This window comes from Cryptomeria japonica, chromosome 2, assembly GCF_030272615.1.
Source record: "Cryptomeria japonica chromosome 2, Sugi_1.0, whole genome shotgun sequence".
NCBI lineage: Eukaryota > Viridiplantae > Streptophyta > Pinopsida > Cupressales > Cupressaceae > Cryptomeria > Cryptomeria japonica.
In genome coordinates, this window is record NC_081406.1 from 284314398 (window position 1) to 284332180 (window position 17783).

A 17783-nucleotide genomic window follows, 5' to 3' on the forward strand; every position below is an offset into this window, starting at 1 on the left:
AAGACTTGAGGATTTTTGTACATTTGAAGGGATTGATCTTCAGCATTCTGTCGCTTACACTCCATAGAAGAACGGGGTTGCAGAACGCAAGAATAGAACTCTCAAAGAAATGGCTAGCTGTATGATACATGCACATTCTCTTGATCCCACCTTTTGGTCAGAGGCTATCAGTTGTGCCACACACATCCAGAATCGAGTTCCTCACAAAGCTTTGCAAGGTATTACTCCTTTTGAGGCTTGGGCTGGTAGGAAACCGATTGTGAGACATTTCAGAGTCTTTGGGTGTCCAGCATGGGCTCGCATACCTCCGTAGAAATGCAAGGCACTGGAACCTCAGAGTCGGCCTTGCATATTTGTCGGATATCCTGAGGGTGTTAAGGCATATAGATTGATGGATCCTGAGACACATGAGGTGTTCATTGAGAGGAGTGTTCACTTTCAGGAAATCTCTCCTAGCTTAGCCTCTCTACCTCCTCCACCTTCCTTCATTGTGGATAGTGATGTTAGTGATTCAGATGATGAGACTCCTTCAACTTCGACTCGCAGGGTTACACCTCCACAGGGTCCACTTGCAGTTGAGGAGCCTCATTCTCCACCTCCACCTTAACCTCATTGGGCTCAATAGACACTTGAGTCTGTGGGTTCTCTTGTTGGGGATCCTTCAGATACACGGAGAAATCGATCACAACATTAGGATCTTCCACATGCATTCATTGCTACCGCTTCCAATCCACAGACATTTAGGGAAGCATCAGGGGTTCCTAAGTGGGACCAAGCTATGGAGGAAGAGTATAGTTCCTTGATGAGGAACAACACATGGGATTTAGTCCATCTCCCTAAGGGGAGAAAGATGGTTCGATGTAAGTGGATCTATCGAACCAAGTTTGCAGTGGATGGTAGTGTGGATAAGTATAAGGCTCGTCTTGTTGCGAAAGGTTTCTCTCAGGTTGCAGGTGTTGACTATACTGAGACCTTTGCACCCGTAGCCAAGATGAACTCCATTCGTTTGACACTTGCTATTGTTGCAGCTCATGGCTGGGCTGTACATCAGATGGATGTGAAGAGTGCTTTTCTTCATGGTGATCTTGATGAGGAGATTTATATGGAGCAACCACAGGGTTTCATCCAGGATACTTCCTTGGTTTGCAAACTAAGGAAATCTCTCTATGGCCTTAAGCAGGCCCCCAGGGCTTGGTACGCCAAGATGGATTCCTTTCTACTCTCTGCAGGGTTCACCAGGTGTCATTCTGATCCGAATGTCTACATTTTGTGACAGGATGACTCTCACTTGATACTTGGCTCTATGTTGATGACTTGATCATTACAGAGAGTACTTCATCCATCATTAGCAAGGTCAAATCTGCTTTGCATGACATATTTGCTATGACTGACTTGGGTCTTTTGCACTACTTTCTCAGGATAGAGATTTCACAGTCACCTTTCGGGATTACACTATTGTAGCCCAAGTATGCTCTTGATCTACTTGCATGCTTTCATATGGCTGATTGTAAACCTGCTCTGACTCCCTTTCTTTCAGGAGTCCAGCTTGAGGCTCAGTGTTCTTCTCCACCAGTTGACGCCACTTTGTATCGTCAACTTGTGGGTAGTCTCATCTACTTGACCCATACACGCCCTGATATTTCATTTGCAGTTGGCATGGTTTCCTACTTCATGCAGGACCCACATGAGCTTCATTGGAAAGTCGCCAAACGCATCCTTCATTACATCCAAGGTACACATCACTATGGGATTCACTATGCAGCAGGCACAGGACTTCGTTTGGTTGGTTACACAGACTCCGATTGGGCTGGCGATCTTAATGATCATAAGTCTACTTCTGGTTACAGTTTTCACCTTGGTTCGGGCCCCATTTGTTGGCAGAGCAAGAAGAAACATGCTATTGCTCTCTCTTCAACTGAGGCTGAGTATCAAGGCACTGTTAACACAGCAACTGAGACCATTTGGCTCTAGCAGATTCTCACAGAGTTTGGATTCACCACTCCCAAGCTGACAGTTTTACATTGTGACAATCAGAGTGCTATTGCAATCTCAAAGAACCCGGTCCAGCACCAGCGGACCAAACACATCGAGATTCATATGCACTATATCCAAGAGCTCATTCAGGAGCAGGTCATTGATTTGCAATATTGTCCTACAGCAGAGCAAGATGCTGACATATTCAGCAAACCTTTCACCGAGAGTAAGTTCCAGCAGTTGTGAGCTCTCTTGGGGGTGCGGGATGTGTCATTAGGGAGGGTCAGCTAACTTCTCCTTCCTCTCTTATGGGGGGGGAACTTTTTCCTCTTTGAGGTTTTGTCCTTCTTCTTTGAGAGTCTTTTGTACATTCATCTCTCTTTTGGGGGGGAGTTTTTTCCCACTGGGTTTTCTCCCTTTCTCTATTTGTGAATGATTGCATTGCATTGTTTTGCTTGCATTTGCATATTGTACATGGGTACCTATCATGGCCTAGTAGTCGGGACCCATCTTGCATTGTTAACTTGAGTCTTCATTGCCCTAAGTTGCACTTAAGGGGGGGTGTTGGTGTAAATAAATATTCATTTTGGATATTATTACACTTTACTTAAGTTAACTTAGGATAATGCATCTCTTCGTAGTTTGGATTTGAGACACTTAGGGAAGTGTGCACATAGGGATAGAGCTTGTAGGAGAAATTCCACCTTTTGTGGTCTTATATTGTTGTTACACTCCACATTCGGTGGGTCATCCACCTCTTGTGGAATATTATATTATTTCTCCTACCTACCCCTAGTATTTCTTACCTACCCTTGTTTCTCATTGAGCCACATGTCATAATTGTGTGCTCGTACATCCATATGGCCTTGCCTATACAAGCAGGCCTATATTCATTGTATTGGTTAATCCAGTTGATCATTTGCATATTGATGAGAATACAGTTGTGTTCTTGTCATTCTATTGTCTCTCTTTAATGCTTTTCATTGTGCCCTTGATCTTGGCAAAATCCTACACCCTTGTCAATAGCCATAACCCTACCAAACAAGTTCACTTTTCCATTCTTCCATCCCTTAACAAAATGCTTGGTGATATTTTGATCATGCCCATGCAATTTCTCCAGGAATGGCGTAACTCCCCCTTGTTGCAGACAACTCTAGATAGTCGCATTCTTCCTCCAAATATCAGAGCTAGGTGGCTCCACTCTGCGTCTCTGACCCCCCATAGTATTAGGCTTAATCAAATTCACAAAGAGCTCAATAGAAACAAAATAGCTAATAGAAAACCCAACGCTAGCTTCCCAAGCAAGAACCACCCATAAAACGTGTGAGGGCATCCAACAATAATAAGAAAGGAAGGCGCTCTAACATAGAGCCATCCAAGTAATAATAGAAACTTTAATTACCCTCATCATCAAAATTAGTAGAAATCCCATCAAATTTGTCATGTGTCCGATCACACATCAGAAGGGATCTAACCTCAGCATCCAACGTGTCCTCATTATACCATATCTTTCTCACCTCAGCCTTCACCCCCACATTTGCAAAATAATTTGCCACAATATTAGCTTCCCTATAAGCATGGGAAATAAAGCATTTATCAAAGGTTGTAATAATACTAATAGGAGCTTTTATAAAATTCTCAATAGTCCATGAGGCTCTACTTCTCCCTTTTAGGCACCAAATTATATTATTCGAATCACCCTCAATCCAAACCTTCCTACAATTTAATTGCCTAGCAATTTGAAACATTTGAAATGCTCCCATGGCTTCGGCTAGGTGGTTAGTCTAACTGCCCATGGGGAGTGCCACCGCTGCAATACACCTACCATACTCATCTCTTATCACTCCCCCACACCTAGCTGACCCCGGATTGCCCTTAGCCACCCCATCAAAGTTAATCTTGACCCAACCTGATGGAGGAAAGCTCCACACCAATCCAACTCTAGAGTATTCAATTTGTCCACCTGGTTTGGAAATATCAACAACCATCTTCGACTCCTTAGAGAAAGCAATGTCATAATCTCTTCTCAAAATTAAAGGCAATTTGGAAGCAGCACTAGCCACTAGATTAATGTTCGATAATTTTACTGATGTTATCATGTACCTGTTTTCTCAATATATTTACTACAAAAAAATTATGATTATTATTAATATATATGAATTAATTTTTCCATTGATTTTATATCTTTTTTAAACATAATCTTATATATTATGTTTCTTTTAATATTAAAAAATAATAATTTTTTTGATGATTAATTTTTAATAATATATTGTTAATTATATTTAATTTAAAATATTTTACATAAATGTATTTTAATGTTATACATGCCATTTACTACATTAGAGGGAGTTATATACATATATGTGATTGCATTGAAGATATTAACTTCACTCGCCATATTTATTATGAAGATCATAATATTTAATAGTATAGGATTATTATATAATGATGGAAGATTTAATTTATAGTTATTTTTTCTATAAATGTAGGTGATTTTTTTTATTTTGTTCATAATTATTAGTATACATATCTTAAATATTTGTAAAATTTTGAAATTTAAAAACTGTTATTTAAAAGTTATTTAAGAAAATAAAATAAAATAGAACCACTATTCATATGACATAAATTTGGATGGCATTGCTTGATTTGATGTTACAAAAGTGAACATTATACAAACCTTTTTTATGACTAAGTGCTAGAATTCTATTAATTAGAAAATAAGATTACAAATAGTGACAATAAAAGGTGGGCAGACACTAGATCACACTTTAAGAATAAAACCCATAACTTAAAACAAACTATAGAAACATAAATTTTCACATAAACGCCAAATGACTAATAAAAGAAGAGTCATGAGACCAAGTGTGCAACCTAACTACGCATTCATCTTTTGACCAATCGCAAGGTATATTAAGATGCAACCAAATGTAATGACTCAAAGTGACGATCAACAAGAACTAGTAAATGAAGAGACTAAAGTTGTGAGATAATGAATAATGTAAATACCACAAAGAAAACATCACTCCAAACCCACCACACTTTATCATCTAAAACCATATGACACCTCTCTATCAATTTCATATAACACAAACGTATATGAATAATTTTAACACACTTACTCACAAATGAACCACCAAACCCAAAGTCCAAGCTACCATAAGATCTAATGATACAAATTGATTAACACGTCATCAATAATAGAAGGTGAAATGGCCAAATTCCAAACTACAATTTCTCTAAAAAGCATGTAGAACATACAAAATTACATATGGTTAGAACACAAAATAAAAGTCTTGGGAATCAGACACTATTCAAATATGAAGAATACACTTAAGTGTGGTAATTGCTTGTAGTAAGTCAACATTTAAATAAACCCAAAAAAGCATTGGATGAAGACATGGGAATTTTTTAAGAAAGAAAGAATTCATATGGGAGCAAGGAATAGATTAGGCCCATTTAAGCTTTCATAACATAGGATATAAATATTATTCGATAAGAGATAAATGAGTTCAATACAAAAGTAAGTGACGTGATAGTTGAGATGATATATGATTCCTCCTCACCATGTCGGCAGCTTCCATTTTTTAATATCACTTTTTTGTCTTGCTTTTCTTCTCTAGATTCATTAATTTAATTTTTATATCAAAGTTAAATAGGTTCTTTCATTCAAAACTTCATTGATAATTATATTTTGTTTTTTTATAAGTTCATGTATAATATATTTTTCTTATTATAAATTTTAATTTTTTATTGATATTAGTGAAGCTATAATGAAATGGAGAAGAATGACCATAATTATTTCACTCGCTATGGTTTTCATATGAAGCCATGATTTTGACGTTGATGAATTTTCAGCTATTTTTTTGAGTCTGGGGGGATTATGGTTGGGGTCAGTGGGGGAAAGTACACACCTCTTACAATAATATATTTGAAGGGTTGGAGTTTTTGTGAATTATATATTTATCACTTTTCATTAATTAAATAGATAATAATACACTATTCACAAAAAAAAGATGGGTGGTAGAAAGATAGATTAATACCTATAAATTATCTTAAGGCAATTTAGAGATACACTTGGGCAATGTAGAAATGTCTTTTCAATATAAGAAATCGATAAACATACACCAAACTATAAATCAAATTAGCATTGACACAAACATGCCCATTATAATACATTTTTAATAGTAACAACAAGAAAAGCCTTATTGCACATCCCAATTCAAACAACACCCATAAAAAGAAGACTAATCATAAAAATATTTAAAATTCAATAATTTTAAGACACTAAACCATTTAATTTAAATTATTTACTTTCCATTCAACTGCATAATTATTTCAAAAGTATTACTCTTCTATTTATAAAACATATTACATATTGTTTTTTATTTATTAAAATATATAATTACTTACCATTTTGTTTACTAAATTATATAATTATTTCAATAATTTTATTTACTATGTTCTATATTTTTTATTTCTTTTATTTTTTAAAATAATAAATTATATAATACATTTATAGATAATTGTTTTATTTACCAACATATCTATCTTAAAGAGTTATGCAAAAACTTCAATGGATGTCTTTCTTGAGGCATCTATTTTTTTTTAAATGGTGATATGTAAATAGGAGTTTTTCTTTCTCGAAACCCATATTTCTATCACTTTCCACACAAAAACTTTGTAATTGTTTATGCTAAATCAAATATTTTGAACAATAGCTTTGATTCAACAACTCATGTAGATCAACAACTAATGATTGAAAAAAAATGTATAGTACAAAGTTGCATTTGGACGCCTTTCAACTCTTTGTCATGGTATAATAGGAAATTATTGGATTTAAAAGCATCACACATAAAATATTGTTTGATATTCTCCATCAAAAACGACTAAGGTGTCTTCCACAAATTTATCCATACAATTCAACTTAACTCTAGAATTAGCAAGTTTTTTAAAATAACTCATAACCATTACATCAAAATTCACACTAACAATATGTTTCCTAACATTCTCTCCCTTAGCATGAATATGATAAAAAATCACACTTTCCATTACAGTAAGCCCACCTCTTGTGGCTCATGATCTTGATTGAAATGATAGGTACCTCTCATCAATTGTTCATGGTTTTCACATAGATTTACCAAAAACCTAGACACAAATACGAACACATTCATCTATTCACATCATATGATTTTTTAGACTACCACTAACCATTTCAAGATCCATGATTTGCATTATAATAGTGCTTTTGTTCACTACAATATTTTTGACTAGGAGGTGACATGTGAGAAACCAACAAGCATAGGATTAGAAATAACCATTGTTGTTGATCATGTCATTCAATCTCCAACAACATATGAATTTCTCACTTCCAATGGATATAGAATAATGGTGTTATATTCCCCCCATGATGTGAAATTTTTAATTATTAGAAACATAGAAAATAGAATCACACAACAAAATTCTACCAAAGCTAATAAGAAACCTTGTCATTGGTTATTCTAGATCAAATCCACTCGACTAAATCAGCTAGGTCAACTATATCCTCCCACCCTCCCAGTCAAGATTCTAGAACTGCCATATAACCCTTAAAATAGTAGGGGGGAGCAGGTTTCTTCGGCTAGGGGATGGGGGGCACTGATTAATGGCAATGGGATATCAAATAGAAGACATTGAGTGTCTTCCTTCATCCATTACCTCCTACCTCTACGTTTGAATTTATTGAAAACACATGTTCTTCATCACTAGGACAAGATAGCTCTTTATCATTGGCATAGTCTTTCAAATATATTAGCTCCAAAAATACAATGTTGACATGGATAGGCATTAGTACTCACCAACGTCCAAAGGAATAATTTTGATGGATACCATATTGGATTTAAGAGTGTTGCACACAAATAGAGTATTTTTTTATGTTCTCAATCCAAACCAATAAATATAAACAATTTATATAAGCATTATGTCTTCCTCAAGTTTTCCCATACATTTCTACTTAGCTCTAGAATTAGCAACTTGTTTAAAACAACTCACAACCATTACATCAAAATTCACACTAGCAATATATTTCCTAACAAAAATGAATTTACGATTGCTTCAGCCTACAAAAACACTTTTTCCCAGACCAGTAATCCCATTTGGAGTAAAGTTTGGAATAGCATTCTGATCCCTAAAGTCAATATTTTCTTTTGGATTGCTTCTCACAATAGTATCCTTACTCTTGACAATTTGGTCCGAAGAGGTTTCAAATTCCCTAATAGATACGAGCTATGCCAAAAAGAGGAAGAATTAGTTGATCATCTCTTTTTTCACTGCTCCTTTACCTAGGAAATTTGGTGTAAAATGTGGGAGAAATAGAAAGTTAGTTGGGTTATGAACAAGAGTATCAAGGATATTGTCTGGCAATGGAATTTCCCCACTAAATGCCATCTTATCAAGAACCTTTGGTCCTTGACCCTCCCCATGATTTGCTGAGGCATTTGGAAAGAAAGAAATAATAGAATATTTAGGGAAGCTAAGTGTAACTCTCAGGTGGTTTTTGAAAAAATCTGCAAGGCCATAAAAGAGAACGTCAATATTCCTCACAAGAACAAGAAGCAATGGTTTGTTACTGATATGAATGATATGGAAAAATATATCCTCACTGAATGGAACCTAATACATAAAGTTTGCAGATCTGACAATAAGAATAGGAGAGATAATATTGTTTGGTGCTTTCTTGATCATGATTGGATAAAGGTAAATTTCAATGGGGTGGCTAAGGGCAACCCTAGGAAGTCTGGTGGTGGAGTTATCAGAAATGCTCAAGGAGTCTGCATTGTAGCTTTTGCTTCTCCTTTTGGGGTTCAAAATAATCATGTGGTTGAAGCTCTAGCCATGCTAAAAAACCTCCAACTTCCTCAGGGATTCAAAATCAAAAAAATCTGGCTCGAAGGGGACTCCTTAAACATCATCCAAGCCCTCAAAGGTACAAGCTCTGTTTCTTGGAATATTACTAACTTAGTTAAAAGTACTAAATATTTGTTAAATAACTATGTTAGTGTTAGCATAACTCATACTCTAAGAGAAGGCAATAAGGTAGAGGATCTCTTAGCTAATGAAGGGGTCAATTTAGAGAATGATGTTAAATATATTGGAGAAACTCATTGTAAAAGGGAGGTTAAAGAGCAATTATATTTTGATCGTATCAATGGGTCAAGTTAATATCATGATTATATTTTGGGGAACGAATTCCAAAGGCAGATTTTGGGGGCGGATTAACTGCTAGTTAATGAGTGCTTTTTGGCATCATTTCCATGATCATATGTGTGAGGAAGATTATAATTATAATTGTTGGGTTTGTACGGCCATAAACACAAGTTTCAAAACAACAAAAGAGTCTTTGTTTAGTAACTCCAGAATTTACAAGCATCTGGGGTTTCATCTGCGGACTGTGAATTATAGTTGTTGGTACTTCTGTTAGGTCCTGGAGACAACTAAGAGGGGGGGGGTGAATCAGTTGTCTAATAAATTCAAACCAAAAACCATTTAACCAACTTAATGCTTAATACTAGTAAACCAGTTAAGTATGTCGGTAGACAGTGTTAATAGTAAATTGCTATACCGGTAAAGATTAATGCATGAAACATGAAACATAAAGTCATCCACAACACATATCACCAATATTTGTACGTAGAAACCCTGTAAGGGGAAAAACCACGATGGGAAACCTTACCCACAATCAGATGATACTACTGTAGATAGTAAGTGTACATAAATGGGGTCTGCACATGCAGAAAGGCCAACAGCCTAGAGCTCACTGCTCAATCACAAAATGGGAGTCACACTGACTACAGTTGGATGGTTAAATCCAATAAGAATGTACTGTACAAAATAGCATCTTCATATGTTGGATTCAGTATCGGTGTAATGTTGATATGCTTCTACAAAAACCTAGCTTCACCTTCAAATGATGTCTTCGTGTATACCTCTTCTTAATCTCGCATATACCTTCTCACAATTCTTCTTCGCATTCCACATTTGATCTTGCAAATAAGATCTTACATTTATACCATACCCTAAGACCAATTTTAGTAGGTTGGCTCTACAAGATATTACAATAAAAATATTTTACAAATAATATAATATCCGATGCAATAACCGATTGAACATGTCGTCTTTACAACAATAATAAATCATCTTTATAGCATGCCATGTTGATCTGAAAAAGATAAGCCTACCGGTGTAACCCTAGATAACCCTGGACCTATTTGCCAGTAAAAGCAAATATGCAAATATGAATATACTAATGATTAATTCTTCAAAACAAAGTGTCCACACGATGTCTTTGACATTACCAAGTGTCTTCCATATCATTCCAAGTGTCGGTGAACATTATATCCTGTCGGTGAACCATATACCAGTAACTGTGCAATAGTTACTTGCTTGCCAGTGAATGTTGCTGGAATCTCCCAAGTGCTAGTGTTTCAGTAGGTGTTGACATCAATGACAAAACCATACCAAAATACCAACAATCTCCCCCTTTGGCATTGATGGCAACACAAGATGGAAAAACCATCAAAGTGTCAAAACAGAAATGCCAAATACCAAAAACCAACAATCTCCTCTAAACAATTTCTCCCCCTGGGAGCAACATGTGTTTTCCAAAACTTTTTTTTTCAATATCAATCTCTCCTCAAAAGATAATGTGTTTTTCCATAGATATCTCTCCCCCTTTGACATCAAATTCCAAAGTTACAAAAATCAAGTTCATATACAAAATACCAATCAATTCAATATACCAACTACTCCCCCTGAGAAGTAGCTTCCTCATCAAAGACCGGAGTAAAAGATTTGTCTTTCAATTCTGTCGGTTGATGACAATCATCAACTGTCTAAGTCTCTACCAGTGGTGGTATGACTCCAAGTTGATCTCTGAGATATTCAAAAGTCTCCTTAGGTAAAGGTTTTGTGAAAATATCTGCAAGCTGCTCTTTAGTATTCACATAAACCAGTTTTATCTCCTTTTCTTCAACTTTTTCTCTTAGAAAAATCAATTTGATAGAAACATGTTTTGTTTTAGAATGTAATATCGGATTCTTAGATATATCAATTGTTGTAGTGTTATCACAATATATAGTAATAGGTTCTTTGCATTTTACCTTTATGTCTTTCAACATTTGCTTAAGCCATAGTACCTGTGTACAGTTAGTTGCTGCTGCAACATATTCTGATTCTATTGTTGATAAAGATGTACAACTTTTTTTCTTACTCAACCAAGAAACTAATCTCTTTCCAAGAAAGAATGCTCCTCCAGTGGTGCTTTTTCTATCATCCACATCTCCTGCAAAATTTGCATCTATGTATGCACATAGATCAAATTTTCATCTCTAGGATACCATAATCCAAGATTTGCAGTGCCTTGTAAGTACCGGAAAATCCTTTTTACTGCTGATTCATGATTTTCCCTAGGATTACTTTGAAATCTAGAAACAATACATACTGCATTCATAATATCAAACCTAGTTTGTGTCAAATACAGTAGACCTCCTATCATAGATTTGTATCTAGTTGGATTAACAGGTGTAGATTCATCCCTTTGAGATAATTTGTCATTTGTAGTCATAGGTGTGCTTACCGATTTAAAGTTCTCCATCCCAAATTTCTTTAGTAATTCTTTCAAGTACTTGGATTGACTCAAAAATATACCTTTATCAGTCTGTGAAATCTGCAATCCTAAAAAGAATTTTATTTCTCCAATCATAGACATTTCAAAATCTTGCTGCATTTTAATAGAAAATTCCTTACATAATCTATCTTCTCCTCCAAAGATTATATCATCAACGAATACTTATATAATCAAGATGTCATCATTAGTTATTTTGTAATATAAATTGATGTCTGCATTTCCTTTAGTAAAACCAATCTTTAAAAGATACTTATCCAACCTTGCATACCAAGCTCTTGGGGCTTGTTTCAATCCATATAGAGCTTTTCTTAACCTGCAAACCATATCATTGTCATTTGTCAAAGAAAATCCATCAGGTTGTTCAATATATACTTCCTCTTCAAGATCTCCATTCAAAAATGCACATTTAATATCCATTGGATAAACTTTGTAGTCCTTGTGAGCTGCAAAAGCCAAGAATAATCTGACTACCTCAATTCTAGCTACCGGTGCAAAGGTTTCATTGTAATCAACTCCTTCTTTCTAAGAATATACCTTACACACTAGTCTTGCTTTATTTCTGACAACCTTACCATCTTCATTAAGTTTGTTTCTAAATACCCATTTGGTTCCAATTACATTTTTATCTTTAGGCCGGGGAACTAATGTCCAAGTATTATTTTTCTCAATTTGTCCTAATTCTTCTTCCATAGCTTTAATCCAAAATTTATCTTCACATGCCTCATTTATAGATGATGGTTCAATTTGAGAAATAAGACATACCTCTTCATTTGCCAATCTTCCTCTTGTCATAACTCCTTTAAATTTGTTTCCAATTATCTGATCTTCAGAATGATTCAATCTTACATACCAGGGTGTCTTAGTTTGTTGTTGTTCTTCAATTACTGTGGAATTCTCTAATGGTACCGGGGTAACTGGATCTTCATTCTGTACCGATGGATTTAGTATAGGTTCATTTGTCACAATTTCTGTTGTCGGTTCAGAGTCTATATACCTTGAAGTTCCTCTGAATTGTTCATCAATCTTTACATTTGTACTCTCAACAATTTTCTGCAATCTCTTATTAAAACATCTATATGCCTTGCTCTTAGATGAATAACCAAGAAATATTTTGTCATCACTTCTAGGATCAAATTTACCAATATACTCATCTCTTCTAATATAACATTTACTTCCAAAAATTTTGAAATACTTAAGAGTAGGAGTATTACCAAACCATAGTTCATGAGGGGTCTTACCGGTTTCACCTTTGATGTGAACTTTGTTGAATGTATAGACAATAGTGCTAACTTCTCTCCAATACACATGTGGTAGATTTGCTTCTGATAACATGCTTCTTGTTGCATCCAAGATAGTTCTGTTTTTTCTTTCAACAACTCCATTTCGTTGTGGTGCCCGAGGTGCTGATAACTGTCTTCCGATTCCATTCACTTCACAGAATGTATTAAAGTCCTCGATGTGAATTCTCCTCCTTGATCTGATCTTAAACATTTGATTTTCTTACCGGTTTCATTCTCAACCATTGCTTTGAACTATTTGAACTTTCCAAGTGCTTCTGATTTTTCTTTGAGAAAAGTAACCCAACACATTCTAGAATAATCATCAATAATTAGAATGAAATATCTATCACCTTGTAGGCTTTTAGTTCTTGTTGGACCACATAAATCAGTGTGAATCAAATCCAGAGCATTATTGGATTTGTCTGGAATACATTTGAAACTAGATCTAATTTGTTTACCAAATTGACATTCCTTACAAATTATATTCTGAGGTTTCACAATTTTAGGTAGATCTCTAACTGCCTTAGAAGTAGTGATTTTTACCATGCAATCAAAGTTTACATGACATAGTCTCTTATGCCATAACCACCTTTCATCTATATGTGCAATCAAGCATGCCTTTTCATTGTTATTGAAATGAAAGATATTACCTCTAGTCTGATTACCGGTTGCAATTTCTAAACCAGTTCTATTCATGATTTTGCATTTTCCATTTTTAAATTGTAACTGAAATCCCTTCTTAACTAATTGACCAACACTTAAAAGATTATGCTTTAATCCTTTAACATAGTAGACATTGTCAGTGTTATGCTTACCATCAAGAGATATTGAACCCTTACCTTTGATTGAATAGGCTTTGTCATCTCCAAATCTTACTAAACCTTCATTGTATTCTTGAAAGTTCAAGAATTTACCTTTGTCTCCTATCATATGATGTGAGCATCCTGAGTCAATGATCCGTTCATCCTTTGCTTCAACTTTAGCTGCTAGGGCTTGTTCTACCGATTGAGCAGTAGGTGTTGGTTGATCTTCTGTTATAGCAACAAAAACCCATCCATTGTTTGTTGGATCCTCATTAGAATCATCAGTCACACCTTCATCAGCAATGTAACAAGATTTGTCTTTGTTCTTCTTAAATCTGCATCTCTGATATTCAAGATTAGGCTTGTATGTTCTTCTAGCTTCTTCTCTTAGTCTAGCATGTCTATCAGGGCATCTCAAAGCCATATGACCAATTTTATTGCAGTTGAAACATTTAAAGGGTGTTTCACCTTCATACTTACTTCCAACTGGACCTTTTGGCATTTTCCTTGCAAATAGTGCTTCAAGTTCTTCAAGCTCTTCATTCTCCTTCCTAGTTTCTTCAAGTTCTCTTGCATAAAAGGCTTTCTAGTCTGATTTGTCAAATGATGGAGCAGATGATGTTGATGATTTAAAGGCCAAATCTATCTTTATAGTAGCAACAGGACCAAATTCCTCAATTTCAAAGGCTGAAAGTTTTCCAATCAATGTATCCCTAGTTACTAATGTATTAGGCATTGTTCTCAACTCATTTATAGCAGTAACCTTCATTTTATATGTCGGTTGCAATCCTCTTAAGATTTTTGAAACAATTTCATCCTCACTCAAGGTTCCTCCACAACATTTAATACCCAAAACAATTTCATTTACTCTTTCCATAAAAGCAGAAATTCTTTGATCTTCTTCCATTTTTAGATGTTCATACCTGACTTGGAAGCTTTCAAGTTTTGCAATCTTGACTGTGGAATCTCCTTCATTTAGTGTTTCCAAATGATCCCAAATAGATTTAGCAGTAGACCTATCTGATAATCCCATGATTTGTTGATCTGATAATGCACTCAAAAGTGCTTCTCTTGCTTTGCAATCATTCTCCTCATCTTTAGCTAAGGTAGTTGGAGTAGTTTGACCAGCTACAGCAATAGTATAACCATTCTTTGTAACTTCCTAGATGTCTTAACCAATGCAATTCAGATGTGTCTCCATCCTGATCTTCCATATTCCATAGTTCGTTCCATCAAGTTTAGGACTGTCCTTCCTGAAATAATTAGTAGACATTGGATCTCCTCAAGTTGTTAAACTTCTGCAAAAGAGGACTAGGCTCTGATACCAATTGTTAGGTCCTAGAGACAACTGAGAGGGGGGGGGGGGGGGGGTGAATCAGTTGTCTAATAAGTTCAAACCAAAAACCATTTAACCAACTTAATGCTTAATACCGGTAAACTAGTTAAGTATGTCGGTAGACAGTGTTAACAGTAAATTGCTATACCGATAAAGATTAATGCATGAAACATAAACATAAAGTCATCCACAACACATAACACCAATATTTGTACGTGGAAACCCTGTAAGGGGAAAAACCACGGTGGGAAACCTTACCCACAATCAGATGAGACTACTGCAGATAGTAAGTGTACATAAATGGGGTTTGCACATGCAAAAAGGCCAACAGCCTAGAGCTCACTGCTCAATCACAAAATGGGAGTCACACTGACTACAGTTGGATGTTAAATCCAATAAGAATGTATTGTACAAAATAGCATCTTCATATGCTAGATTCAGTACCGGTGTAATGTTGATATGCTTCTACAAAAACCTAGCTTCACCTTCAAATGATGTCTTCATGTATACCTCTTCTTAATCTTGCATATACCTTCTCACAATTCTTCTTCGCATTCCACATTCAATCTTGCAAATAAGATCTTACATTTATACCATACCCTAAGACCAATTTTAGTAGGTTGGCTCTACAAGATATTACAATAAAAACATTTTACAAATAATATAATATCTGATGCAATAACCAATTGAACATGTCGTCTTTACAACAATAATAAATCATCTCTATAGCGTGCCATGTTGATCTGTAAAAGATAAGCCTGCCGGTGTAACCCTAGATAACCCTGGACCTATTTGCCGGTAAAAGAAAATATGCAAATATGAATATACCAATGATTAATTCTTCAAAACAAAGTGTCCACACGATGTCTTCAACATTACCAAGTGTCTTCCATATCATTCCAAGTGCTGGTGAACATTATATCCTATCGGTGAACCATATACTAGTAACTGTGCAATAGTTACTTGCTTGCTGGTGAATGTTGTTGGAATCTCCAAAGTTCTAGTGTTTCAGTAGGTGTTGACATCAATGACAAAACCATACCAAAATACCAACAACTTCTACCTGGAGCTCAAAATGGGTGGTAAATTAAACAGGAATGAGCCCCCAGGATGCGAAAATTGGAAGAGTCAACGAAAAGTCTGGAGAAGACTTCACAGATATGGCTTTATTGACTATATGGAAAAGCTTCATGAAAGTAGAAATTTTGTTTCTCATGGTTTTGCCAGACGCTGGAGTAACAATAGAGTTACCCTGTTCGGGGAGATATGGCAAATTGATGAGAACCTGGTCGCAGAGGTCACGGGTCTGCAAACGGAGGGCACCAAATTTTACAGAGATTGGAAGTATGCAGCTGAAGCGTTCAAAATGTTCCCAAAATCAGAGGATGAGAAGGGCAAGCTTGTGAAGAAAGACAACATTTCCTATTACATTCCCCAGCAAGTAAAGCCCTTTTGGCAAAAAGTTTTAAGGGTTTTAATGGAGTATTTAACTGTTGACAGTAGATTTACAAAAATCTATAACTATCACTTTGCTATTTTGAACCACTTCCGTCATGGGGCCAAAACATCCCTGCCTTTTTATTTAGTGTCCTCTTTGAATGAGAGTCTTGTAGACCATGCTAAAAAGCCTAACTCCTACCCTATAGCCCATCAGGGGCTTATATTGCTCATTTATGAACATCTGAAGGACAAGGCTAGGGCGACCAAAGATGACCCTTTGATCACGAATGCACATATCTCTGAGAGTGGCAAAGATTCGGATTTGGATGAGGAACAGCCTAATGCATCTACCCACAAAAAAAGGAGAGGTGACACAGATAATGTGGATACGGAGGTGCACTATGATGTGGAGGAGGAAAAGGGTAAGGATTTTGAAACTGATATGGAGTATGAAAAGGATGATAACATTGGTGAAGACGATGAATGGGGTAACTCTGAAAACCCTCACTCTAACCCTATGGGCTCGGACAGCAGGAATGTTGCTCTGAATTCTAAGGAGAATGACAATCCTAACTCTGTGGGCACTAAACAGGGTAGGGATTCTGCAAACACCATCTTGAATACCGCCCGTAACTGTACTCTAGAGTCCTTCAACTTCCAGAAATGGGTTGTCAACAAGATTACTAGCATGCAAAGTAAACAGAGGGAGTTGGAAAACAAGATTAATAAGTTGATTAAGGACTCTGGGAAAAAGAATGATGAGACGGAAACTAGTGAAGCTTAAGAGGAAATCGAGATGGAGGATTGGCTAGAAAAAGATTTGATCAAAGGGGATTTAAAACACCTGGAGGATGTGATAAGAACCTTGAAAGAACAGGTTGAAGAGGATAAAGACAACATCAACTCCCGAGTCGCCCGCACCGAGAAGGCTCTAAAAAACTTCATGAACCATAGTCTCTAGGTCCTCAAAGTCTCATCACAGAACATGAATGCTTTGGTGGATCATCTGGAAAGGAAAAATCAGGAAAAGAATCTGGTTGTCATTGATGATATTCCAACTTCCAGTACCACCCACCAGACTCCCAGGTGCAGAACAAGGCAAAACACTACTGGGATGGAGATCAATACGAAAGATAGCCAGCTGAGAGAGGAAAACAATGACCTGAGGGAAGCGGCCAAGGCGATGATGCTCTTGGTTCAAAATGTTGAGGAATCTATTAAAGTTTTTCAATTAATTTGTAATGCTGGGTTTGGAGCTAACTTCTTGTTGGCTTCTTGCTGTCTTTTTC